At 37.8% G+C, this 15410-nt stretch overlaps 1 protein-coding gene across 5 annotated transcripts in view; it reads left to right on the top strand.

Annotated features, from left to right (window-relative positions):
* Nucleotides 1–5855: 5855 nt before the first annotated feature.
* Nucleotides 5856–15410, top strand: part of LOC127957733 (CAP-Gly domain-containing linker protein 1) — a gene marked incomplete at its 3' end in the record, with an annotated part of 48515 nt that continues 38960 nt past the window's right edge. For all 5 annotated transcript variants that reach the window (XM_052556380.1, XM_052556381.1, XM_052556382.1 and 2 more), the window contains 1 exon segment: nt 5856–6014.

Raw genomic sequence — 15410 nt, 5'->3', positions numbered from 1 at the left:
TGCTTCTCACAGAAAATGGAGGAATTGGTGTATGTTGGGACTAAACTCTCCCACTCATTCACTGCTAGCCCGCAGATATCAACTTAAAAACGCCGGGCCCCCCAACCACCAAAGCCTGTGGGCCCTGTTCCTATGATAGCTCTCAGACCGCTGCCACAGCGCCAGGGCCCAAACCCTCTATCTGCTGAAGGTGAACCAAAAACAACTGATAGCAGCTCTTAGTGATATGTGTCGGGTCCCCGCTATAAAAGCAGCAACATTGACAAATGCCTACTGAACAAGCGGCAACCCAGTGTGCCTGTAGCTTTCTCTATTTCAGTTTTATCACGTGATAGAAAGTCTAAGGCCTTTTCAAGCCGAAGGGCAAACTCATCTAATCTGCGGCCTATTATGCATCAAACTAAGATTGATGTAAAGACACAAAGCACTGCCATCAAGTTAGCACTTTTAAACATTCGCTCACTAAAAAATAAATAATTTCTAATCAATGACTTTATAACCACAAACAATCTGGATTTTATTTTTCTAAATGAAACATGACTAGAAGACAGCTGCAGTGCAACAATCCTAAATGAAGCAGCCCTTCCTAACTTCACTTACATGAGTGTTTGCAGGACTGTTAGGAGAGGTGGGGGTGTAGCTGCTCTATTTAAAGATATCTATCAATGCAAGCAAGTGTAATTTGGTCAGTACTTGTCTTTCGAATATCTAGGGATTGTGCTGAAAGGTGATCCATGCATTCTGTTTATTATTATTTACAGGCCTCCAAAATACTCTCCAGCCTTTGTTGAAGAGGTCACAGAAATGTTATCAATAATTTCCTCAGAGTTTGACTGTTTTGCAATTGCAGGGGATTTTAATATTCACATAGATAATGCAGAAAACAAAACTACAAAATAAATGATAACGGTTCTAAACACCTTTGACCTGATTCAGCATGTGCATGGACCCACACACAAAGGTGGACACCCTATAGATCTAATCATCAATAGGGGTCTAAACATTTCATCCATTGTTATTAAGGACGTAGCACTATCTGATCACTTCTGTATTTTCTTTGATATATTGATCTCTGCTACCACTGAATCTAGATCTGTCTCTGTCAGAAGGAGATGCATAAACGAGAACACAAGTGTACTATTTATGGAGGCTATATCTTTAACACCAAGCATTTCTGCAGACTCTGTTGATATTCTCCTTGATTCCTTCAACTCAAAAGTTAAGAATGTTATTGATGATATTGCACCAATAATAGTCAGTAAGAAAACAAACAGACAGAAATCAGTTTGGAGAAGATCAACAGCAGTTCAGACTATGAAAAGACAATGCAGAAAAGCCGAGCGGATGTGGAGGAAGACGAAACTTGAAATTCACTATAGCATCTATAAAGACATCCTTCACGCTTTTAATGTGAAACTAGCCATAGCTAGACAGAACTTCTTCTCAAACCTAATAAACAGTAACTTAAATAACACTTGACTCTTTTTGCCACTGTTGAGAGACTGACAAACCCCCCAAGTCAGATTCCCAGTGATATGCTATCAGACAGCAAATGCAATGAGTTTGCTTCTTTCTTTTCTGAGAAGATCATAAATATCAGGAAGGTGATTAGCACATCCTCAAGTAATGCAGAGGTCAGACAGATTCGGCCAAAATATCAAAAAGATACTAGGTCTATTTTTGAAACAATTGATAGCAAAATTCTGGAAGACATAGTGCAGCACCTAAAATCATCAACCTGTTATCTTGACACACTTCCCACATCTTTTTTCAAAAGTGTGCTTGACTGCTTGAAAGCATATCTCTTAGAAGTGGTGAATGCCTCACTTCTTTCTGGGACATTTCCAAACTCCCTAAAAACTGCGGTTGTAAAGCCCCTCCTGAAAAAGACCAATCTTGATAACACAATTTTGAGCAATTTTAGACCAATATCTAATCTTCCTTTTATAGGCAAAATTATAGAAAAGGTAGTTTTTAATCAGCTGAACAAATACTTAAACTCAAATGGATACCTGGACAATTTTCAATCTGGTTTGCGACCACATCACAGCACAGAGACAGCACTCATTAAGATAATAAATGATATTCACTTAAATTGTGACTCTGGCAAAATATTGGTGCTGGTATTGCTAGATCTCAGTGCTGCGTTTGACACTGTCGATCATAACATACTACTAGAGAGACTGGAAAACTGGGTCGGGCTTTCTGGGATGGTACTCAAATGGTTCAGATCATACTTAGAAGGGAGAGGCTATTATGTGAGTCTAGGAGAGCATAAGTCTAATTGGACGTCCATGACATGCGGAGTCCCACAAGGGTCAATTCTTGCACCGCTCTTGTTTAGCCTGTATATGCTTTCACTAAGTTAAATAATGAGAAAGAACCAAATTGCCTATCACAGCTATGCTGATGATACCCAGATTTACCTAGCCTTATCTCCAAATGACTACAGCCCCATTGACTCCCTCTGCCAATGCATTGATGAAATTAATAGTTGGATGTGCCAGAACTTTCTTCAGTTAAACAAGGAAAAAACTGAAGTCATTGCATTTGGAAACAAAGATGAAGTGAATGCATACCTTGACTCTAGGGGTCAAACAACTAAAAATCAAGTCAGGAATCTTGGTGTGATTCTGGAGACAGACCTTAGTTTCAGTAGTCATGTCAAAGCAGTAACTGAATCAGCATACTATCATTTAAAAAACAAGAATTAGATGTTTTGTTTCCAGTCAAGACTTGGAGAAACTTGTTCATGCCTTTATCACCAGCAGGGTGGACTATTGTAATGGGCTCCTCGCTGGCCTTCCCAAGAAGACCATTAGACAGCTGCAGCTCATCCAGAACGCTCCTGCCAGGATTCTGACTAGAACCAGAAAATCTGATCATATCACCCCAGTCCTCAGGTCCTTACACTGGCTTCCAGTTACATTTAGGATTGATTTTAAAGTACTTTTACTCGTATATAAGTCACTAAATGACCTAGGACCGAAATATATTGCAGATATGTTCACTGAATATAAACCTAACAGAGCACTCAGATCACTAGGATCAAGTCATTTAGAAATACCAAGGGTTCACACAAAACAAGGGGAGTCCGCCTTTAGTTACTAAGCTGCCCGAAGTTGGAATCAGCTTCCAGAAGAGATCAGATGTGCTAAAACACTAGTCACATTTAAATCTAGATTCAAAACGCATCTTTTTAGCTGTGCATTTATTGAATGAGCACTGTGCAATGTCCAAACTGATTGCACTATATTTTCAGTGTTTTATAATTATTATTATTATTATTATTTTTATGTAAAATCATTTTCTAACTGTTTTTAAATGTTTTAATAATTTTAAAAGTTTTAAAATTGCTTGTTTTATTTTTGTTATTATTTTTCTTCATGATTATTTTACTTTCTTTTATGTAAAGCACTTTGAATTTTCCATTGTGTACGAAATGTGCTATATAAATAAACTTGCCTTGCCTTGCCTTGCCTATGTTGCCGTTGCTGTTTATGGGAGGGTCAGAGAGCTCTCCAATTTAAAACAAATTTGTGTTCTAAAGATGAATGAAGGTCTTTTGGGTTTCGAACGACATGGGGGTGAGAAATAAATGACAGAATTTTCATTTTGGGGCGAACTAACCCTGTAATTCTGTGGTTGATTTATGTGAGTGGGGTGACTTTAGCCTGCAGGGAAGCTGAGCTACTCCTTGTTTCTAGGCAACCTTAAACAAAATTGGTGATATGACCACAAATATATGAAGAGTAATTCATTTTACTCAGCCTGTGATGGTAAGAGGCCCACTGGATAATTGGCAACTACATATAAAAAAACTTTTGTGCTTTAGGAAGTTATAATATGAGGCTATACTGTTAGCATGATGTTAGCTCTGACCTGTTGGATGATACAAGTTTATTAAAATGATAGGAGTGGGGTAAATTGAGCTAGTGGATCACCCCTTCTTTTGTTTATAAAGTATTATTTTAATGTATTACTGTGTTGTATATTTTTTTTCATTCTTTGTTTTGAATTTTATTTTATTTTTCTGAAAAATTAAAAATTGAAAAATTAATGAACAATTGCCATTTAAGTTTTTATGAAATTGTATTTCCATTCACAAGAAGTTATTTTTATTGAATATCTATTCCTTTGATATAGCATGAGCTGAAAATGTTTTATTTTAATGAGTGGCACAGTTTAACTCCACGTGGCTCAACTTATCCTCTCCCTTGGCTCAATTTAACCCTCACTGGGGGCAAGTTGAGCCAAGAGACCACTTCTTTTGGGAAGCTATATTTTGAAAGCAGTTTGTTTTAGATTCAAGATCATTATCCCTAAAGAGGCACCACATCCTGAAATGTATGTACATATGCAAGTTGGACCCATTACTGTCATGTGCTCACTTTAAACACACCGTCTGTAGAAATGGGCTCATCTGACCCCGCTCGCCCTTTGTATATTTTAACTCTTATGGTGTCTCTGTGTGTAAGTGATAAAGATAGAGTTGTTGATTATTTACTGTAATTAATCTGTGATCAGTTTTTCATTCATATCTCTGGCTGTAATAAGAATAGCTCTGACTGATGTCATGTGATGTAACAGCAGTAATGTTTCTTATGTGACTGTCTGTGTGTTTGACTATAGGACTCTCAGTTTTTATACGGCTACTTTCCTTAGGATTTGCTGATGGCGAATAAGGAGCTGCTACATACATAGACATCACAATCAACAGAGACCCACAACAATCACACCGTCATGTGTGTGACTTCACATCACTTTGTTTCTAAAGCACTTTCTAGTCTGATAATTTCTGTAGCTTCCTCTCACTCTATTTAACCATCCTCCCCTCCGGTGGTATATGCTGAAGCGGTTGCCGTCTCGTCTCTTTTGGTGGTGTAAGAATTGCAGAATTAGTCTGCCAGTCCTATTTAGGACTCCACTACTAAATGCTGTAAGGTCCACCTAAGGTCCAAGGACGGCAGCCATTAGCATAGCAGAAGGGTTCCTTACTGTTACTATCTTTCCTATTATGCAACACAGCAAACATATAATAAATACATGTTTTTATATGTATTACCTCTTATTTCATCTGACTCCCATTATGAAAAGGTTTTTAATATTATTTAATAATAATATAAATGATTGATCATATTGTGGTTGTTCAATTGCACTCTAGTGTCTTGTGCCAGCCGTATACACGGATCTCATAGTCACAAACTCACCAGTCTCAGTCACTAGACTAAGGTTATTGACTTATACTGTATTACACATTCAGTAATTCAAATGAAAGAACTTAGAAGCATTTACCTGGTAATGAGAACTACACAGCAACTGTTCACGCATGTCTACAGATTCCCAGAATCTTCTGGCTCCTTCTCTTAAATATTCAGGTAAGTTATAGATTTGCAGATGGTGTTGGCTTTTATTATATTGATGCTAGAGCATCACCACTGTGGGGTTTATAAGTGGTAAGTGTAAATGGTGAGGATGATTCAGAGCCTACATACAGGATGCAATTTGTGTGAGAGACCTGGGAGGAGTCTGTCTTAAATTGCATATAGTATTTCTAGATCTTAATGGTTTGTGTTTTGTATAGTATTTGATGTTTTCACATATATTTAGGTTTAATACCAGAAATAATGTAAAATTATGGTGGTTTGGAAAGGTTTAGTATAATTAATTTGCATAATATACATTGTATTTGTACACACCGCACAATATATCTCAAAACATTACTAAATTTAGCTGAATTATAAAATCCATAAGTGGCTTTTAAATAAAGAGTAGGAATTCCTTTTACTATGACCGACCACATTTGCTTTTTTTATCTGCCCGCCTCTTCAGTGTTCCCGTTGGCCTGGGCGGAGCAGAGAGCGTACGTCATTACGCCACTCGTGTCACTAGTGAAGTGGGTCCTTGAACGCACCAGGTTAAATCCTTAACCAACGCGGGCGTCAAGCAAAGCAGATTGAAGAGAATTCGGCGCAATTCATTTTTGGTAGCTCTACGCGGCCAGAAGCCAGCAGGTGAGCACGCGATCGCTGGGTTAAGTGTTCAGATGAGAGGGTGGCGTGGATCCCGAGGAGATCACCGCATTTTACCATCGGAAGTTGCTAAGTCAGAATTTCCCATGTAATACAGGTTGCTCTTCGGCCCTCGGTCAGCACACGCTAACCTTAGATAGCGTTACCTTTGTTGGATTTGTCATCAGCTGTTCTTCACCGTAAACAAAAGCTGTAGTGTAAACGCGTTGATGATAGGGGTGCGTTGACTAGCACTGCGGTTTTATTGACTGCGGCTCTCTGTTTTGGTTCGATTAACTTAACGTTAGCCAAGATGTGACATTACGGAAAGTCGTCATAAGGACTAGTGAACTTTCTCCATGTTCAGCGCGTATTGAAACTTGAGTGTAACTTACTTGAAAGGGGGAAAGTCCTGTGACGCCACATATCAGTTTAGTTCTTGTGACGTGGTATATTATTTTGTGTGGGATTCTTTCAACCTTTTTTCTGAACTCCTTGAAATATCATTAAATCAACAAATTGGACTTTAAGGTCGAAACTGCTAATAAGTCTTCGTCAAACCTATAGTTTATTTAAAGGTGTTGTAAATGATATCCTGTTCTTCATATTGGGCCGTTGTTTTGGTTGAAATCCTAAACCAGTCTCGCATTGGTCTAGCTGTAGGGTAAATCGGCTCAGACTTTGAAGCCCCAGATGTGGCGCCTGGTTGTAATGCTGCACTTGATCTTATGCCAGAGTAACGTTTGAGTGGCTTTTTAATATTTCATTGCCACTACAAAATGAAACCGATTGCTTGAACGAGTTGTTTGCGTTTGCTGTGGTCTGTCTTGGTCAGTTTTTAAGCGTTTAACTGGAAGCTTGTTTTGGTTAAGAGTGAGATATTGTCAGGGAGAGTCAAACAAAACTGAATTCTGAGTTGCCATCTTTTATAGAAGTTTAGTTTCTACTTTATATTAGGTGTCTTTGCCAGGTACTTTTGTTTAACAGCAATAAGTTTGATGTACGTGCTCATGTTGTGGTGCAAAACACTTGCTACTATGGAGGTACTATACGGTTACAGGTTTGGTTATGTTTAAAAGTGGGTTAAGAGGTAGAGTCAAAAGTGATTATTTATATAATTATAGAAATTAATTACAGATGAAATGACATGAAAGTATTGTAAATGGAAGTACAGTATGATGGGCATGTACACATGATTGTATTAGATGGTAAATGTAAAGGTTAGTACATACAGTACTTACGGACAGTTAATATAACGTGGGTTGAAAGTTTACACATTGATTTTTTTTTCATGTTGATTATTTTTAGTTCACTATTATTGACATTATTAAAGGGATAGTACACCCTAAAAGGAACATTTGCTGTTATTTCTTTCACCCTCTGGCCATCCAAATTGTAGGTGACATACTTTATTCAGTAGAGACTAAGATGATTAGCTGAATCCATGGTCCTTGTTGATTCAGATTATCCAAGTCGAGGAGTGCCATCACTTTGAGAGTCAAAAAACCAGTTTCTACCGATGAAAGAAAGTCACCTACATCTTGGATGACCAGAGGGTAAGTAAATTAACAGCAAATTGGTTTGGGCAGAACTTTTCTTCTAAGTAATAGAAAACATGGACATATTGTGTCCCTGATGTCACCCGTAGGTCCCTGAAGAATGTTTTTGAAACTGTGGTTGGTATATAGGGTTTGAAGTGGGTGGAGCTGGCCATCACCATCTTAGCAGCACTTCATCGTGTGTCAATCCCGCACGATGAAACTTGATATAACATATATTAGTGGTGGGCCGTTATCGGCGTTAACGTGCTGCGTTAACCTGAGACTCTTAGCGGCGATTCAAAAAAAAATATCGCTGTTAATCTATTCTCAAAGTTGGGTTGAGAGCTGGGTCTATACTACGCGAGCTATGATGACTTTCACCTTGATATTTTAGCGCGGATGTATACCTAGCCGAATCTGTAGGGGTCGAGAACGAGTCTTTAAACCTGTGTGTATGCCTACTGTGAAATTACCACATCAAATGTGACGTGCTAACATGGATGCAGCTAAAATGCCACCGGGTTTGCTTCAGGGAAATTTCAAGCTTTCCATTGGGAAAAATTATAAAGACGCACACCTGTTTCTCACACAATCCGTCTGCAGTGTGTATGCAGTCTGTGTGCGTTTCGTATGTGGTGCTGAAGCAGCACGGACTCGATGTGCTCTCACACAGGATGCGTTTGCAGTCCGCTACTCGGTACGTAAACGATCGCTGCACTGCTGCAGATGGACCGCTCCTGGAATTAATCTAGATTAAAATGGATCATTCAAATTCTGCCGAAGGCATTCAGAATCAAGCTAGGTGGTGCATTAGAAAAGGGGCTCATCTCCTGTTTCCAAAATGTATCACAAAACTTGAAAAAGCTGTAAACTAATTCCACATTGCACAAGGTGTAAACAACATTACTCCTGTTTCACACCAATGTTTAAGAGTTTTTTATTTATTTATTTTTTTAAGTTTTTCAAGTTTGTAGGTGTCAAGGTACAGAAACCAAATAATAGCACTGGATAGTCTTCAATGTAAAAATGAAATATACACAATCAAACCTACATTTATTCAGACACCTTCAACATTTCTCACATTATTACAGTTTTGCTATATATATATATATATATATATATATATATATATCAAAAATTATATCTGGTTTCTGAATAATTTTTTGTTTGACTGTTAAAACTACAAAGAAATTCAGTCAAGAGCAGTGAGTGATTTTCATGTTCTTGGATTAACATTACAGCAGCCAGTAGCTAAATTAGGCGCGGTCACTTTAATCAATCAATCAATCAATCAATCACCTTTATTTATATAGTGCTTTAAACAAAATACATTGCGTCAAAGCACTGAACAACATTCATTTGGAAAACAGTGTCTCAATAATGCAAAATGATAGTTAAAGGCAGTTCATCATTGAATTCAGTTATGTCATCTCTGTTCAGTTTAAATAGTGTCTGTGCATTTATTTGCAATCAAGTCAATGATATCGCTGTAGATGAAGTGACCCCAACTAAGCAAGCCAGAGGCGACAGCGGCAAGGAACCAAAACTCCATCGGTGACAGAATGGAGAAAAAAACCTTGGGAGAAACCAGGCTCAGTTGGGGGGCCAGTTCTCCTCTCACCAGACGAAACCAGTAGTTCAATTCCAGGCTGCAGCAAAGTCAGATTGTGCAGAAGAATCATCTGTTTCCTGTGGTCTTGTCCCGGTGGTCCTCTGAGACAAGGTCTTTACAGGGGATCTGTATCTGGGGCTCTAGTTGTCCTGGTCTCCGCTGTCTTTCAGGGCAGTAGAGGTCCTTTCTAGGTGCTGATCCACCATCTGGTCTGGATACATACTGGATCCGGGTGACTGCAGTGACCCTCTGATCTGGATACAGACTGGATCTGGTGGCCACGGTGACCTCGGAATAAGAGAGAAACAGACTAATATTAGCGTAGATGCCATTCTTCTAATGATGTAGAAAGTACGGTGTTATGTGAAGTGTTTCCGGTTCCGGTTTACCTAATTAATGCAGCCTAAAAATCCTTTAACGGATTTGGATATTAAAAGCATATTAGTATGTTATGTGTATGCCAGGTTAAAGAGATGGGTCTTTAATCTAGATTTAAACTGCAAGAGTGTGTCTGCCTCCCAAACAATGTTAGGTAGGTTATTCCAGAGTTTAGGCGCCAAATAGGAAAAGGATCTGCCGCCCGCAGTTGATTTTGATATTCTAGGTATTATCAAATTGCCTGAGTTTTGAGAACGTAGCGGACGTAGAGGAGTATAATGTAAAAGGAGCTCATTCAAATACTGAGGTGCTAAACCATTCAGGGCTTTATAAGTAATAAGCAATATTTTAAAATCTATACGATGTTTGATAGGGAGCCAGTGCAGTGTGGACAGGACCGGGCTAATATGGTCATACTTCCTGGTTCTAGTAAGAACTCTTGCTGCTGCATTTTGGACTAGCTGTAGTTTGTTTACCAAGCGTGCAGAACAACGACCCAATAAAGCATTACAATAGTCTAACCTTGAAGTCATAAATGCGTGGATTAACATTTCTGCATTTGACTTTAAGAGACCATGAACGCATCCAATATAATACACATCCCATTTTTTTCCCTCAACTGTTTACTTTCACTTAAGAAATAACTGACAGTTTTTTCGAGCATAATTTCCAAGGTGGATATTTTGACATATTTTGTATGTATTTGTTGGCATAAGAGCAAAAATAAGCTAATTCGATGTTCTAGTGTTTTGAGACGCCTTTCTCTGCGCGAGCCGTGAACACCAGAACATCAGAACACCGTGGTGTTGAATTGGGCTCTTTCACATCTTTTTGTTTGTTCAAACTGCAATTTGCATTTGTTCGTTCGGGTGCAGCAGGAACTTCGAGGTGAACTTTGCAGAAGAGAGCTCGGTTCAGTATCGCTGTCCGTGATACGTGGCTCTCTCTCTCGTGTGCACCTAACGGCACTTGCTACTCTGTTCAGCTTTTCCACGTCTAGTTTTTGGATGCTTTAATGTTTAAATCGACAAGCGGTATGGCTTAACAACACGTGAGAAAGATAAGCTTTCGTGACGATGCGCAGCAGTGGCCCGTCAACTGTCCTGAGCATTTTTTAGGCTGTCCTCAGTGAGTCAGTTATATAAAGTATCTAGGTGAAAGTCATCATAGCTTGCTTAGTATAGATCCAGCTCCCAACCCAACTTTGAGAATAGATTAACGGCGATATTTTTTTTATCGCCCAATAATAGTCTCGCGTTAACGCAGCACGTTAACAGTGATAACGGCCCACCACTAATAAATAAATAAATATATATATATATATATATATATATATATATATATATATATATATATATATATATATATATATATATATATATAAATATATATATATAGAAATATATATATATAGATATATATATATATATATATATATATATAAATATATATATATAGAAATATATATATATAGAAATATATATATATATATATATATATATATATATATATATATATAGAAATATATATATATAGAAATATATATATATATATATATATATATATATATATATATATATATATATATATATATAGAAATATCTATAGATATAGAAATATCTCCAGGGCTTTATAATATCTCTAGGCGCTCGTGTTTTTCCGGGAAAAATCGGTACAGACTATCTTTCTCTTATAAATATAATAAAAATAAAGACTTTTTGGAGTTATGAAGGATGCAGTACTACTCTATAGGTACTCAAGATTAACAGGATATTGAGTGAAAACGAGCATTTCACCCCCCCTTTAATAATTTGGGTGGATAAAAAAAGTAACAAGATTTTATAAGGTATTAATTTGTCTAGCAATATTGTATGTTTTAAATACTACAATATTGCTAGATTAGTATCACATGACTAATTTAGAAATATTTGTGATATTGTCAACAAGTAGAACATTATAAAATATACTAAACATTAGTATTAATCAAATGTATGTATCATAATATTACGTATTAGTATTGTGCTCTCATCTAACTTGAAGAAGGGGCTATTTTACAGTACTTTTCAGTTCATAATATTTAATGCTACAACATCTACACACTGCAATCTTCCAATTTTTCTTAGCTCAATAAACAAAAGAACATCGTTGTGAAATTACATTTGAGAAAATGTCCAGGTGGCTCGTCTGTAAATGTCTTTTCAAATTGGTTGTGTTCTTGCCACGAATGAGCGCTCCGCATGCTTTACACTTTTTTTTGTTTTGTTCGTCGTCAAACGTGAAGTGAGCTGTGGACATTTTGTCGCTCTTTTAGACATCACCTCTTCAAATGCCGACTTCCCGGGAGCTCATTTAAAAACTGAAAACCTTCGCTTCACGTCTCAATAAGTCAGGCTCGGATTGGTTCTCTTCTCTCATGCAGTCTTGCCTGTTCCGTTTTGCCGGTTCTTTTGTTCATTCCTCGCATCTCTCCCGTCTGCTGATTTGATTTTCGTCACAGTCTATTTTCGTCTCGTCCTTTATTCGTTGATGATAATGTCAATCAATTTAGTCATAGTTTTAGTCTCCATCAGTGCCTTCTTTTTTAGTTTTTGTTTCGTTTTCGTCCGCAAAAATATATTCGTGACGAAAATAATGACGAAAATATTTAGTCAACAAAATTAACACTGCTCCAGACAGTAGCCGAATAACTGTGAATATTAAACTGCAAAATACTATTTAAATATTACTCTTGCGAAATTCTACACCTCTGTGGGTGACGGGCGCAGATGCGCGGGAGCTCGCTGTTTTGTAATCTCTGCCGTGTGTCACTATGTGAGGACATGAGCACATAAACTCATATCATTAACACAGACACATAAAGATCTTCATGGCAACCCATTCAAATAAATGTTTGGTTTAACATGAGTAAATTGAGAATATATTATGCTACTGTTGTAGCCTACAGTAGATTTAGCTATGTCTCTATGTAGTAATAATAATACGTCTCTATTAATAATTATGCCTAGACGGTTGCTTGTTTTTTACTTGTTTTGTTGTAAAGAGATTATATGATTAATATATCATTTTTATATTCCTAGACTTATTTGTTGCAGTTTTTTATACAGTTATATTGTAAAACTAAAATACCTTTTTTAGTTTGCAGTGTTAGATTTTTGGCTGCATTTGAAGTTCTTTTTCACTTAAGAAAATAAATAATACCGTCAAATTCATGTCAGATAATAAAAATACTGTAATGAATACAGTAGTTCATAGGGGTGGTGAAAAAAATCGATTATTGATTAATCGCGAGTATGTTATGGACGAGTATGAATCGATTATTACATTTTCAAAAATCGATTTTTTTTTTTTTTTTGCATTATTTTATTTTGTAAAAAAAATTATACCGGGAGTTGAACGTCACGAACGCGCCCAGTTCCAGTTAGCAAGCAGCCAGAACAGGTGTGTAAAATGGAAAAACCAGGAGCGAGCAACCAACCGAACCACCCAGCTCCATCTGGGCTCAAAGCAAGCGTGTGGATTTATTTTGGTTTTCATGGCAGGAGCTCTAACCCTCTTGGCGCCATGGTCGAGTTTACTCGACAAGATGCGGCACTGAATAAAACGGCCGATTTTGTCAAATAGGGTGTCAAATTTCACGCGACCTCCCCTGCACCAGATAGCAGACATGTAATACTTAATCTCTGACTCAAAAAAACGTAATGCTTAACAAAATCTTCGAGAGCGCATTGAATCAGTGCGAAAAAAAAAGCGGAGCTAGTGTGAGAGTGAGCCATTTTAACTGACCAATGTTGTCAACGTCAGCGAGTATTGGCATTAAATTATTTTTATTATTATCATTATTATTTTTATTATTATCTAATGGCATCAATAAAGCTTCAATAAACCCGCAATGAAGTGTTGGGACTTCTATTCGCGGACACTGATTCTGAAGGGGAATATCTGTATCCAGAAGATGACGGTGATATTGAAAGTGAAAGTACACCAAGCACAAACGGTGAATCCTTTGCCCAATGTAAATGGTCCTTTGCCAAATGTCAGAGGTGTGAACAATGTTTGCAGGGGTCGGAGTGTTCATTGCGAAATTAGCAGGCGTGTTAGTGTTGCGGGGACGAGGCGGGAGATTTTTTCCGCGCTAGACATGTATATTTGTCTTCTGACCGCACCTCTCCGCAATCGCGGCGACAGTATTGTAGTGAAGACTTTGTCTAATGCCAGTGGGTATGTTAAACGAGGTCGAAGTATTCATAGGACAGTTAGGAGGCAAGGTGGGGAGTCGCAATGACCCTGACAGTAGTCCGAGCTGTGCACACTCGGCGCGTGCGCGAGGCAGATCTGGCCACGCTGCTCATAGCAGAAGCAGAGGCGATGTGACACGGGGCATAGATTTTGAACTAAAAAGGTCTTGTCTACTTGTGTTTGTGTGTCATATGAATAATATATATGTGCCCCATACATGGAATCAGAGTGCCTGCTGCATGTAGTAAACTGAAAATCCCAACCGCTACATGCATTCGGTTTGTTTCTACCATTTATTAGTAATGATTTACACAGTTTGTTTACTACTTACTGTTGTGAAATGGAAAATCAATAATCGTTAATCGAGAATCGTTAATAATCGAAAATCGACTGTAATCGAATCGGGACTTCAATAATCGTAATCGAATCGAATCGGGAAATCAGACAGATTAACCACCCCTAGTAGTTCACCATGTATTTGTTCATGTTTTATTAAGGGAACAGTCTGAAGCACACCATAAAATAATTCTAGCAATTTACACAGGCCTCCTTTGTTCACCCCCGGAGCCACGTGAGACACTTTTTTTTTTTTTTTTTATCTTTATGGATTGGTGCATTTTATTTCACTTCTTTTGGACTGAAAGAATACAACACCCACTTTCTACACTGACTTTCTACGTAGACTCCGTTATAACAGTGATGTTTATACTGTTTATAGCAAATTCAGTCAGGTTTTATTGTTTTGTATTATTGTTTTAATAATACAATGGGTCACGATTTTTGAATATTTGATTAGTCGATTTAATGACCGATTATCGATTAGGCTGTGCGATTATTTTATAAAGATGTGAACTGTGCCTGAGCGCGTCTTACCCCCAAAGCTCGGTTCTGTTGACAGTGATCGTTCCATGCTGTGCTTGAACGTGGTTGGTTGGAAGAAGTGGACCAGAGCGCTTCAGTTTAATTAACGTGCAGTATGCATGCAGTGTGAGCAAATACTCCGTCTGCAGTGCGCATGCATAGCGTATTTTTTTTTAAGCACCCGTGTTAACGGATTCCAGCATTCACACTGCACGTGGTTGCGGTCAGTCAGTGCGTTCCAGGAGCGGTGCGTCTGCAACAGTGTAGCGATCGTTTACGTACAGACTCTATTTTTGCTGTGCTGCATGTGCTGAATTAAAGTGACAGCGCATTGTTCGCGGTAAATATTTACATGGATTGACACTGAAATGCAATAATTTCACAATAAATGTATACTAATTAAAGCCAACACATGGGTTTTTTGGCTAGGTTTAAAACAAGAAAAAGAGCATCTTTAGATAAATGAGGCAACATAATATATGCACTTTTACGGATGCAGAAAAACAAAGTTAATTAAGACCCGTGGGATTGCTTGAGATAAAGATTTAAATGCAAAAGGCATGAGAATCGACTGTTTCTGTCAGTGGTTTTTTTAATCTTTTTTTTTTTTTTTCACATGATTTGAAATCTAAATAATGAACAAATGTTGTGATTGTGGACTAAACAGCTCCGCGATTCAGTAGCGGACTTCAAACGCGTCCTGTGTGAAAGCCCAATGAGTCCGTGCTGCTTCTGCACCACATATGTTACACACACGGACTGCATACACAC

Source organism: Carassius gibelio, chromosome B5 (genome assembly GCF_023724105.1).
Source record: "Carassius gibelio isolate Cgi1373 ecotype wild population from Czech Republic chromosome B5, carGib1.2-hapl.c, whole genome shotgun sequence".
Taxonomy (NCBI): domain Eukaryota; kingdom Metazoa; phylum Chordata; class Actinopteri; order Cypriniformes; family Cyprinidae; genus Carassius; species Carassius gibelio.
The sequence above is the reverse complement of the archived record's forward strand: the minus strand, read 5'-3'. Positions and strand labels throughout refer to the sequence as shown.